Consider the following 13830-nt stretch of genomic DNA (forward strand, 5'->3'; position numbering starts at 1 on the left):
TATATATATACACAACACCTAGGATGCATATATATATATATATATATATATATATATATATATATATATATATATATATATATATATATATATATATAATACACTGTAAGTGCAGCTAACTAACTCGCCTGCCTACTCTATCTAACTTAAAACAAATGACACTGTCTCTCTGTCTATCTCTCCGCCGCCGCAACACACGACACAAGGCCGCCACGCAGGCGGCCTTATATAGTGTGGGACGTGTACTAAACCCCCTGAGCCATAATTGGCTAAAGCCACCCTGGCTTTGGTCAATTACGGCTCTCTGTACAGACGGAACTGTGATTGGCCAAGCATGCGGGTCAGCAATGCACTGCGATGCTGCAGTGAATTATGGGCCATGACGCGCCACTCGAATTTGGCGCGAATGGCCCATAACGTTCGCAATTCGATGAACGGTCGAACATGCGATGTTTGAGTCGCACATGGGTTCGACTGGAACTCGAAGCTCATCCCTACTCCTGGGTTTAGTAACACTTTAAATGGCAGGAGAGATCAGATTACACAAACTGCTGAATGACTCAGAAGGGGGACAGTCCCTTCCTCTCTCCACTCCTTGGGCTCTAATTTCACCTTATTATAAAAAGGAGAAACCTATTAACCTAAAAATATTGTGGCAATTAAAACATTGAAACACATAGCTTCTTTTTTTTATATACATTGGAAAAATGTAATGGAAAATCCGCTAAATTGATATTTCAGTCCTTTATAAAAAGACTAATTGTTTTTGGTGTAAAAACCCCTTTTGTGGCCACTAAAAAAAAAGAAATTTTAGGAACGCCGTATGATGTGAACATTTTTTTCCAGCATCTGCACATTAGTTTAATAAGCCTCTCGTAGCGTATGTTTACCTTTCCCATTAAAGGAGATTCTGGGCAAGCTGGAATAAAGCAGACTTCTCCAGCATCTGCTACAGTGGATTGAAGGCTTTCACCGCAGGTCATGGGGAAGGAGGCCTCCAGGTTTTATCACCGGATGATGGGATGAGACCAGACTCTTCTCTCTGTTAGGGTCTGCTTCAAACCACTAACCCGCAGCTAACAGGAACCTGCCGCTGACTAATTAATGCTGAAATCCAGGTAAATACAGCACTAAATTGTATAAGGGCCAGATCACACATATGAGCTGCAGAAACACTCAGTAAAACCTTCTGGTACCAAAACACACAAAGGACACACAGAACCAAGGGTGGTGCGTTGTGTGCCATTCCTTTCTGGCAATTATTGTTTACAAGTAAAAAATTGTATTTTTTGCTAGAAAATGACTTACCCCTAAACATTATATATATATATATATATATATATATATATATATATATATATATATATATATATATATATATATATATATATATATATATATTTTATACATATACTATATTGTCAAAAGTATTTCTTGGAGATATGCACTATAATACTAATAGTATTGGGACACCTGCCTTTACACGCACATGAACTTTAATGGAATCCCGGTCTTATACCCCGTACACACGGTCGGACTTTGTTCGGACATTCCGACAACAAAATCATAGGATTTTTTCCGACGGATGTTGGCTCAAACTTGTCTTGCATACACACGGTCACACAAAGTTGTCAGAAAATCCGATCGTTCTAAACGCGGGTGACGTAAAACACGTACGTCGGGACTATAAACGGGGCAGTGGCCAATAGCTTTCATCTCTTTATTTATTCTGAGCATGCGTGGCACTTTGTCCGTCGGATTTGTCTACACACGATCGGAATTTCCGACAACGGATTTTGTTGTCGGAAAATTTTATAGCCTGCTCTCAAACTTTGTGTGTCGGAAAATCCGATGGAAAATGTGTGATGGAGCCTACACACGGTCGGAATTTCCGACAACAAGGTCCTATCACACATTTTCCATCGGAAAATCCGACCGTGTGTACGGGGCATAAGTCCGTAGGGTTCAATATTGAGTTGGCCGACCCTTTACAGCTATAACAGCTTCAACTCTTCTGGAAGGTTTAGGAGTGTGAAACTCTTAAGGCGTCAGCATATCAAGACGTTTTGGACAATTTCATGCAATCTCATTTCAAAGTTCCAACTTTGTGGGAACAGTTTGGGGACGGCCCCTTCCTGTTCCAACATGACTGTGCACCAGTGCACAAAGAAAGGTCCATAAAGACATGGATGAGCGAGTTTGGGGTGGAGGAACTTGACTGGCCTGCACAGAGTCCTGACCTCAATCCAATTGAACACCTTTGTGATTATTATTTAAGGTACTTATATAGTGCTCTCAATTTATGCAGCACTTTACATATACATTGTACATTCACATCAGTCCCTACCCTCAAGGAGACCACAGTCTAAGGTCCCTAACTCCCATACGTATACTAGGGCCAATTTAGACAGAAGCCAATTAACCTACCAGAATGCCTTTGGAGTGTGGGAGGAAACCCAGGCAGGCACAGGGAGAACATGCAAACTCCAGGTATGTAGTGTTGTGGTTGGGAGGCAAACCAGCAACCCTTTTTACTGCTAGGTAAGAGTAATCCCCACTACACCACTGTGCCACCCCAGGACACAGTGGGATGAATTAGAGTGGAGACTGTGAGCCAGGCCTTCTCGTCCAACATCAGTGCCTGACCTCACAAATGCTCTTCTGGAAGAATGGTCAAACATTCCCATAGACACACTCCGAAACCTTGTGGACAGCCTTCCCAGAAGAGTTGAAGCTGTTATATGTAAACATCCCTTGTAATAGAAAAAAAGCATGACAGGACCTTTAATGTGAGATCTGGGGTCAAAAACACCTCAGATATCACATTTACACTTAAAAGCAAAAAAAAGAAAAAAATCTTCTATTTTTTTCCAATAAAAAAAATTATCCCTTTAAGGCCGGAGGGCGGAAGTGACGTTTGACGTCGCTCCCATCCACCAAGAGCATAGAGTCAGGTGGGGGCTATCTTTTCCTCACTCGACTTCCTGCCCATCAGGGGAAAGCATCGGATCATTTCCGCCGCTACCGGGTAGACTACTGGGACGTGGGAGAGGCCTTTCCTGCCGCCGATAATAGTGACCTCATGCCGAATCCCGTAGACCACTTTTATCTTAAAGCGAACCGCCCATCGCTGAAGAAAATACCGGGGTTATGGCAGCTATCTGCTGCCATAATAACATTATTTACCGTCAAAGTAGCAACGTAAATCCAGGGTGGGGGGTCCGTAATTTTTTCCCAAAAAGTTGCGTTTGCAAAGCCGCTGCACAAAAATCGCGAGACAGAAAAATAAACATCCACCATTTTATTTCTAGGGCCTCTGCTTAAAAATATATATATAATGTTTGGGGGTTCTAGGTAGTTTTCTAGCAAAAAAAACCCCACAGATTTATACAGGTATGAGAGAAATTTCAGAATTGGCCTGGGGCTCAAGTGGTTAATACGCCCCTGCAGTTCCCAGTTCCCCATGTCATTTGTTTGACAATATTTCACCTACATTGCCGCGTACACACGAGCGGACTTTACGGTAGACTTTGCCCGGCGGACTTTTCGACATACTTTACGACGGACTTTCTGAATGAACGGACTTGCCTACACACAATCCACCAAAGTCCGTCGAATTCGTACGTGATGACGTACACCGGACTAAAACAAGGAAGTTCATAGCCAGTAGCCAATAGCTGCCCTGACGTGGCTTTTTGTCCGTCGAACTAGCATACAGACGGCGGACTTTTTCGACCGGACTCGATTTCAACGGATTAATTTAAAACATGTTTCAAATCTGAGTCCGTCCAACTTTTGAGAAAACAAAGTCCGCTGGAGCCCACACACGATCGAATTGTCTGACGAAATCCAGTCCGCCGGGCAAAGTCTGCCATAAAGTCCGCTCGTGTGTACGCGGCATTAGCCTTGAAAATGGATAGAATTGAATTTCAAGTTTTGGCTTCCATTGACTTCAACGGACATTGCAATTCCAGAACTTTTGGATCAGTTCCTAAAACATCTTCCGTATGGAACCCAGGCCCATTTGGAACACCCCTACATGCAACCACACATACCAGTTTTGGATGGAGCTGACCCTCTGTCTCCTGACCTGAGCTAATAGACATGATGTGCGTGACGAAAAAATGTGTTTCGTTTTTGATTCGTTAATCTAGTTATTTTGTTTAGTTCAATTCGTTTGATTCGTATTTCGGAATTCGTATTTCGGAACTTTCGAATTTTCTTTGAATTTACAGATTTTTTTTTTCGATTCGAAACGTTCAAAACAATACATTTTCGAATCGGTCGAAACGAAAATGTTATATCGTTTTCGCTTTGAATGCAGCAAAGCGAACATGCAAACGAAAAAATCTTCATCAAATGATTACCATGACTTTTTTAACCACTTGCCAACCACTGTACGCCGATATACGTCAGCACAATGGCAGCGGTGGGCAAATGGGCGTACCTTTACGTCCCCTTTAATTGGCGGGGCTAGCGGGCGCACGCCCGCCGCGTACAGCGTGACCGCGCCCACGGGTCCCGCGGACCCGATGTCCGTTGGGGTCCCGCGATCGTGTCACGGAGCCGCAGAACGGGGAGATTCCTATGTAAACAAGGCATTTCCCTGTTCCGCCTAGTGACAGGACAGGGATCTACTGCTCCCTGTCATCGGGAGCAGTGATCGCTGTCATGTGAGTGGTAGCCCACCCCCCCCCCCACAGTTAGAATCACTCCCTAGGACACACTTAACCCCTTGATCTCCCCCTAGTGTTAAACCCTTCCCTGCCAGTGTCATTTACACAGTAATCATTGCATTTTTATAGAACTGATCGCTGTATAAATGACAAAGATCCCAAAATAGTGTCAAAAGTGTCCGATGTGTCCGCTATAATGTCGCAGTCATGATAAAAATCGCAGATCAGCGCCATTACTAATAAAAAATAAATAAAAATGCCATAAATCTATCCCCTTATTTTGTAGATGCTATAACTTTTGCGCAAACCAATCAATATACGCTTATTGCGATTTTTTTTTACCAAAAATCTGTAGAAGAATACATATCGGCCTAAACTGAGGAAAAATTAGTTTTTTTTAGATATTTTTGGTGGATATTTATTATAGCAAAAAATAAAAAAAATATTGCTTTTTTTTTTCAAAATTGTCGCTCTTTTTTTGTTTATAGCGCAAAAAAAAAAAAAAAAAACGCAGAGATGATAAAATACCACCAAAAGAAAGCTCTATTTGTGGGGAAAAAAAACAACGTCAATTTTGTTTGGGTGCAACGTCGCACGACCGCGCAATTGTCAGTTAAAGCGACGCAGTGCCGAATCGCAAAAGGTGCTCTGGTCAGGAAGGGGGTAAAATCTTCCAGGGCTGAAGCGGTTAAACCACCTTTGGCTTAACAAAAACAGCATTATTTCCAAATGGTCCTCTAATAACATACACGGGCTTTGATTTCAGCAATGTGTGTAGTTTGGCTGGAGTTCAATGTAAAAATTTGATTCGAATTTCAGTCCGAATTTTGTTACGTTATTTGGAGCATTTGGTAAAATGTGTTTATATTGTAATTCAGGTATTCGGATATATCCGACTCTCTGAATAACGAAAAATTGGTCCGAATATTAATTCGGAAAAAAACAAAACGAACCGCACGCGTCTATTAGCTAATAGCATATGGCTCTCTGCTAGGAATGGAGCAGATAACACTCTCTTATTAGAGCTGAAATTCCTGAGATTGTATTTTGGTGTAGTGCTGTTCAGCACAGCGGGGTATTATTACTGCGCGGAGCCCCGCCGAGCCAAGAACCTCGCCACTTATTCATTTAACCACTTTGTTTTTAGAATAGAAAACCAGACAGTTTAGTCAAAGTGTACTGTGGGTGATCTGAGCGGGGGGTCTGCATGGCACATCCACAGAACTAGACTGGAGGAAAGACACATACATACTGTATATGAGACACCCGAGAACTTACAGTAGTATTTTACAGTAATTCTGTCCAAAAACATATTTCAAGTAGATGTGGGTTCCATCACCAAAATCAGATTTCACTGCTTGAAAATCTCAGGCTTTCATTCAAATAATGGCGATGATCCTGCCATGGAGGTCCTTGTTCAGGGACTTCCTGTGATCCTGTGATAGATAGATAGATAGATAGATAGATAGATAGATAGATAGATAGATAGATAGATAGATAGATAGATAGATAGATAGATAGATAGATAGATAGATAAATGAGTCTGCGGCTACAAAAACTGTAGCTTCTGTCTTTTAAAAAACAGCCACTCACCTGTCCCACGATCCAGTGGTGCGCTCACCCCAGTCGGTCTCACCCGCTGTCTTCGATCCCCGGCGCTGGCATCTTCACTATGGGCACCCAGCTTGCGGCTTCACAGCCAGGTGCCCAGAACGGTGGATGCCATCTTCTGGGACCAGACAGTGTCCCAGCAGACTGCGCTGTGGCGGTCGGAACTGAAGTGGGAAGCAGGTACCTGTCAAAATCGAGATACCTTCTCGACCCCTCACTCCTCAAAAGTGCCAATTGTTCAAGAGGAGCAGGGAACGAGTCCTTAAAGCAGGACCTCCCCTTTTGGGTGGAGCTCTGCTTTAAATTCGTTATTTTCTTCAAAATTCTACAAGCAATACCCCATAATGACGACGTGAAAGAAGTTTGTTTGAAATCTTTGCAAATCTATTAAAAATATAAAATTAGAAAGAAAAAAAACACGTACATAACATACACGTACATATTCACAGCCTTTGCCCAATACTTTGTTGAAGCCCCTTTGGCCCCAATTACAGCCTCAAGTCTTTTTGAGTATGATGCTACAAGCTTGGCACACCTATTTTTGGGCAGTTTCTCCCATTCTTCTTTTTTGCAGGACCTCTCAAGCTCCATCTAGTAGGAGGGTCATTGCACAGCCATTTTCAGATCTCTCCAGAGATGTTCAATTGAGTTCAAGTCTGGGCTCTGATTCAACCACTCAAGGACACTCACAGAGATGTCCTGTAGCCACTCCTTTGGTATATTGGCTGTGTGCTTAGGGTCATTATCCTGATGGAACCTTTGCCCCAGTCTGAGGTCCAGAGAGCTCTGGAGCAGGTTTTCATTAAGGATGTCTTTGTACATTACTGCATTCCTCTTTCCCTCGATCCTGACTAGTCTCTATACAGCATGATGCTGCCACCATCATGCTTCACTGTAGGGATGGTATTGGCAAGGTGATGAGTGGCACCTAGTTTCCTCCAGACATGACGCTTGCTTATCAAGCCAAAGAGTTCAATTTTTGTTTCACCAGACCAGAATTTTGTTTCTCATGGTCTGAGAGACCTTTAGGTGCCTTTTGGCAAACTCCAGGCGGGCTGTTACGTGCCTTTTACTGAGAAGTGGCTTCCATCTGGCCACTCTACCATATGGCGGAGTGCTGCAGAGATGGTTGTTCTTCTGGAAGGTTCTCCTCTCTCCACAGAGAAACACTGGTGCTCTGTCAGAGTGACCATCGGGTTCTTGGCCACCTCCCTGACTAAGGCCCTTCTCCCCCCGATCGCTCAGTTTGGCTGGAGCAGCCCGCTCTAGGAACAGTCCTGGTGGTCCCAAACTTCTTCTACATACGGATGATGGAGGTCACTGTGCTCATTGGGACCTTCAATGCTGCAGAAAGGCCCTTAGAGATACATAGATAGATAGATAGATAGATAGATAGATAGATAGATAGATAGATAGATAGATAGATAGATAGATAGATAGATAGATAGATAGATAGATAGATAGATAGATAGATAGATAGATAGATAGATAGATAGATAGATAGATAGACAGATAGATAGACAGACAGATAGACATCATGTTATATTAGATGTAAAGTCAGTTATCGCTGTCGTAAGCGTTTCCGATGTGACTTTTTCTGGCAGTGAAAATAATTCTTGTTTACGATGTTCCGCTTTCATTACAAGAACAGCCTTGCTCTGTCTCACTCTCTGTTATCTTTTAGGTTGAATTGTGATGGATTGCAGGAGAACAGACTGAGGAAATATTATACCCTTTGCAGAAGATATTTCCAGCACAAAAAGCCAAGCCGTGCCCTTTTAGCGTACTATTCATCACCTCACCAACAAAAACTGAAGGAACATAAACTGCAGAATAACAAGTGCCATTACAAGTGTACCAGGCAGCTCCCCGGTAATATAAGACCCATGGTGGGGGTGTGTGTGTGTGTGTGTGTGTGTGTGTGTGTGGGGGGGGGTGATAGGAATACATTAGCAAAGATCGGGGGTTGTATTATGATTTACTTTATCTACATTAGAAATTACTGTAAAGCCATTTTAAACCCAAAACAAAAAATGTATTATATTGCAGCTTGCCAATCATTAGATGTGATGGCTGCATTAGTTATCTTTTTTTTAGGTTTTTTTCCCTCTGTTTTCTCCTGGTGATCTGGCCAGTAACTCACCTCCTGTATTAGCGTGCCCCCACTCTGGATGAAGGAGCAACAGAGACACCCTTGGACAGCAACACTGTGTTAACCACTTGCCGACCAGCCGCCATCATTATACTGCGGCAGGTCGACTCGTTCCCGCAAATCACCGGTCCGGTGGTCCCTTTAAGAGCTATAGCAGACGCGCACGCCCCCTTCACGGTGGGGAAGCTGATGCACGATCACTCCTCAGAGAGCCAGAACGGGGATCTGTCAATGTAAACAAACAGATCCCAGTTCTGTCAGGGAAGTAGAGAGAGATCTGCTGTTTCTAGTGATCAGGAACAGCAATCTCTCTGTACTCCCAGTCAGTCTCCGCCCCCCACAATTAGAAACACCTCCCAGGGAACACATTTAACCCCTTGATCGCCCCATAGTGTTAACCACTTCCCGGCCAGTGTCATTTATACAGTAATCAGTGCATTTTTATAGCACTGATCACTGTATAAATGTCACTGATCCCAAAAAAGTGTCCGATCTGCCCGCCACAATGTCGCAGTCCCGCTAAAAATTGCTGATCACCATCCATTACTAGTAAAAAAAATAGTAATAATAAAAATGCCATAAATCTATCCCCTATTTTGTAGACACTATAACTTTTGCGCAAACTAAAAAATTAATGCTTAATGCAAAAAAAAATTACAAAAATATGTAGAAGAATAAATATTGGCCTAAACTGATGAAGACATTTTTATTTTTTATTGTTTTTTTTTTCAAAACTGTCGCTCTTTTTTGTTTATAGTGCAAAAAATAAAAACAGCAGAGGTGATCAAATACCACCAAAATAAAGCTCTATTTGTGGGAAAAAAAAGAGCTGTACCCAAACAAATAAAAAATTGTTTGGGTACAGCACCACACGACCGTGCAATTGTCAGTTAAAGTGACGCAGTGCCGTATCGCAAAAAAATGGCCTGGTCATTAAAGTGTTTGCTAAGGCATTATTATAAGTCTATGCCAGCCTTTCTATTAGAGGGGGCAGAGCACACTGTGTAAGTTGTATTGAAAAACAAGCGCTGTAAATACTGAATATCAGCCGTCTTCTACATCCCTCGCGGCCGCTTTCCAGCTCTGATAGATGTCTTCTGAGGTAGGGGCCGTAATCTCCCTCTGACGTCAGAGGTAGATCACGTGGCCGCTTGTCTCCTCTGCAGAAGCCAACCATCGGAGCTGGAAAGCAGCCGCAAGCCATGTGACCAGCCTGAAGACAGCTGATATTCAGTATTTACAGCGCTCGTTTTTAAATACAGTGGAACCTTGGATTAGGAGCATAATCCGTTCCAGGAGAATGCTTGTAATCCAAAGCACTCGCATATCAAAGCGAGTTTCCCCATAGAAGTCAATGGAAACGAAGATAATTCGTTCTGCTTTGACTTCTATTGAATGCAATAACGCATGTGGCCAGAGGTGGGGGGGTGTGCCAGAGAGCCTCGGAAATACTCGGGGACAGCTCGGCTGAACTCGGAAACCCTCGGAAACACTCAGGAACGGAGAATTTCCGAGTATTTCCAAACTGCTCCGAACTGTTCTGAGTGTCACTGGCGCCCCCCCTGCCTCTGGCCAAATGTGGTACTGCATACCCCATTGGCTTGAATCATGCTTTGTGTTGCGAAACAACACTCGCAAACCGAATCAGGATTTAAAAAAAAAAGTTGCTCGTCTTTCAAAACGCTTGTTAACCGTGTTACTAGTAAACCAAGGTACAACTTACACAGTGTGCTATGCTAGCCTCTAATAGAAGGGCCGGCAGTGAGAAATTTTATATTTTAATATTAAAATAATAGCGGGGGGGGGGGCTGGAGACAGACAGAGAGGGCACTGACAGGGAGGAAACAGAAAAAGGAAAACCCCCCTGAGGAGTGGGACTTTAAAGGTGACTGGAATCAACAAAGTATATATATAAAAAATATATTTTATTGAGTATACAAAACATTCAAAGATTTAAAAATGATAATTTCATGTGGAATATACAATCCAAGTAGAATAAAAAATTGGATACATATACAAGAACAGCTCTTTGTAAGACCCAACGACCGTTTCTGGCTTGATGCCCTTCTTCAGGGTATTACAAAGGCACAGAGCCAAATGTCTAGTAGAAAAACACATATTACATTAATATACAAAAAAACACACACATATATATATATATATATATATATATATATATATATATATATATATATATCATATTATACAAGTGTACTGTGCAGGGGTACTTGAAAGAGGGCAATACAATGGTCTTACATCAATAAAAATGATGTAATACACTATCGCCCTTTCCTGGAAGGCTTTTCTTCAGGGGGTTGGGAAGAATGAGAAATTTAGGACATCAATTTTTATGCTGTCTTATATTTTCAATTATCTAATATATTCTATACTATATAGATATTGGTATAGGAGGTTTTTAGAATCTTTCATTATCTCTTCACTCTCTTGTTTGCATCCATAGGTATACCCCTGGGATTTTAGGATTATTCTTATCCTTTTTCCAGCTTGGGATGCATTACTATTTTGAAGTGGGCCCTTGTGGAATGCTGATCATATTTTTTGTATTCTTCATTTAGGTAGGTGTTTTATTCACCAATACTTTTTTGAACTTTACAGAATCCCATGTGCGTTTTCTTTGAATACACATTAACCCCATCAGCCCCGGAAGCGTTTATTGATTGGTTTGCGCAAAAGTTATAGCATTTACAAAATAGGGGATAGTTTTATGGCATTTTTATTAATATTTTTTTTTTTTACTAGTAATGGCGGCGATCAGCAATTTTTATCGTGACTGCGACATTATGGCGGACACATCGGACACTTTTGACACATTTTTTGGACCATTGTCATTTATACAGCAATCAGTGCTCTAAAAACGCATTGATTCCTGTGTAAATGACACTGGCAGTGAAGGGGTTAACCACTAGGGGGCGGGGATGGGTTAAGTGTTTCCTAGGGGAGTGAATTCTAACTGTAGGGGGGATGGGCTAGCTGTGACACGTCACTGATCTCTGCTCCCGATCACAGGGAGCAGAGATCAGTGAGACTGTCACTAGGCAGAATGGGGAGATGCTTGTTTACAACAGCATCTCCCTGTTCGTCCTCTCTGTGAGGCGATCGCGGGTATCCCCGCGGCGATCGAGTCCGCGGGACCCGCGACCCAACTCACGGAGCTCCCGGCCGGCGCGCACACAATGACATTCTGCGTGCTCCAGTCGGGAAGGGATTAAATACCCTGCTATCAATTTTAGATCTTCAGTTTGCTGAGTGGTTCCCCCTTTGGAGATTATGCGGGACCCTCACTGAGACATACTGAACGCTAATTGCGAAATCTGGAGAGAGCTTTTATAGTAGTTGTACACCACCATTTGGTCATGTGAGATACCCGGCAGAATCTTTATTGATGTAAGACCATTGTATTGCCCTCTTTCATGTATCCCTGCACAGTCCACTTGTATAATATGATATATATATGTAGCAATAACTCTCGGTGGAGCTGCTGGTTTAAAGCGGGCTGTTACCTTCACTCTCGACACCTCTGTTTCACCGGCACCGGGTCTAGGGTCCCGTTGAGTTTACCTCTGGGCGATGCAAGCACTGAACACTCGAGTATATGTTTCCAATGCTTTAATGAACAAATAAAGGAAGTAGCAGGAAAGAGGCAGAAGCAAAGTTGCAGGGAAGCTCAAATACCTTTCAGTAGTATTCTTCAGAACATTCTTTGGAACTGAACACTTGTAGTTGAATAGTCTCCCCTTTTTCTGTAGGATCTAATCTTTGCCCGCCTGGATAGACATCTCTCACTTGCCTAGCAGTCAGTATGCAGCACGAACAAAAGTCTCTGCCACAGACTTATCTGGTATAAAACCCGTACGATCCTCTGCCACAGGATGTATTGGTTTGCGATGAATTTCAGACACAGTACTTGAACCTTTAAGCCAACCCGGCAGTACTATGCAGTAATATTACTTTAGGATGCGTCCTCCAACCGAGTCACCAGGCCCCTCTCCAGACCAGCACTCTGCATGATCCTCCCATGACGGGTCCTCCCCTGGGATCGCCTCGGTTGTCCAGCTTCTTCACACAGGATAGACAGCTCAGGTCCATTTATCTGTCGCTGTTGTAGGCCCCAGACAGGCTTCTGGGCCCACCCACACGCCGCAGCGACGTGGGCCTCCGGAACGGAGGACCACAAGGTGGTACTCTTAACACATACCTGTCGGCCAGCAGGTGGCTGAAAACGAACCCTAAAACATGGCGTCTGTCCCATAAATACCCTCTCCCAGAATGCAACTCGGAGGACCACCTCCACCGAGTTGTCCCCGGGACAGAGGAGCACTCATACGCTTCAACACATTGCTTTTCCAACACTGGCCCATGGTGACAACGACACCCACCGGCGCAGTGTGGAACCACATGCAACTCAGCCAAGCTGGAACAGAGGCAAATACAACTTCCTATAATAAGTAACCCACTAGATTTACCAATCAGCAGTAGATTAAAAATCTACCAGCGCTACATATATATGTGTGTTTTTTTGTATATTAATGTAATATGTTTTCTACTAGACATTTGGCTCTGTGCGTTTGTAAAACCCCTGAAGAAGGGCATCAAGCCAGAAACGATCGTTGGGTCTTACAAGGAGCCGTTCTTGTATATGTATCCAATTTTTTATTCTACTTGGATTGTATATTCCACATGAAATTATCATTTTTAAATCTTTGAATGTTTTGTATACTCAATAAAATATATTTTTTATATATATACTTTGTTGGTTTCAGTCACCTTTAACCTCCCTGGCGGTATGATTATTTCAGATTTTTGCCTCTCAAAGAGGTACAATTATTTTGCATAGAAATTTGGCGTTTTATATTGTAGGCCTGTAATTCTTAGCAATAACAACTTATATCTGTCCACCAAGAGTCTAGTAGATATCCCGGGTATGATGAAGTTTGAAACACAAAATCATAAATTATAATATAATAAATAATAATAATATTATAATAAATATAAATAATTAAAAATAATAATAATATAATAATAATAAAATACATTTCCCCACGATTCACTATCGCTCACTTCTGCAAGTGTTCTAATTTACTATCGCTGTTTTCTAGCTGGTCTAAAGCCACTTTTGATGTAAAGGGACACGTTTTGGTTTCTATGGACAATCTCCAGTTTCCAGGCAGAAAGAACAGTGTTTATAATATAAAACTGCATGCGGGACAAAGCATTGAGAATAAAAGGTGATGCGAAATGATTTTATACAGTACTGTAATCTGTAAGATTACAGTAATGTATGTGTTATGATTTTTAAATTTTTTTTTTTTTATTTGCCGCCAGGCTCCGCCCCGGTGCGTTGCGACGCTCGCAGGGAACGGAGCCTGGCAC

Source organism: Aquarana catesbeiana, linkage group LG05, assembly GCF_042186555.1.
Source record: "Aquarana catesbeiana isolate 2022-GZ linkage group LG05, ASM4218655v1, whole genome shotgun sequence".
NCBI lineage: Eukaryota > Metazoa > Chordata > Amphibia > Anura > Ranidae > Aquarana > Aquarana catesbeiana.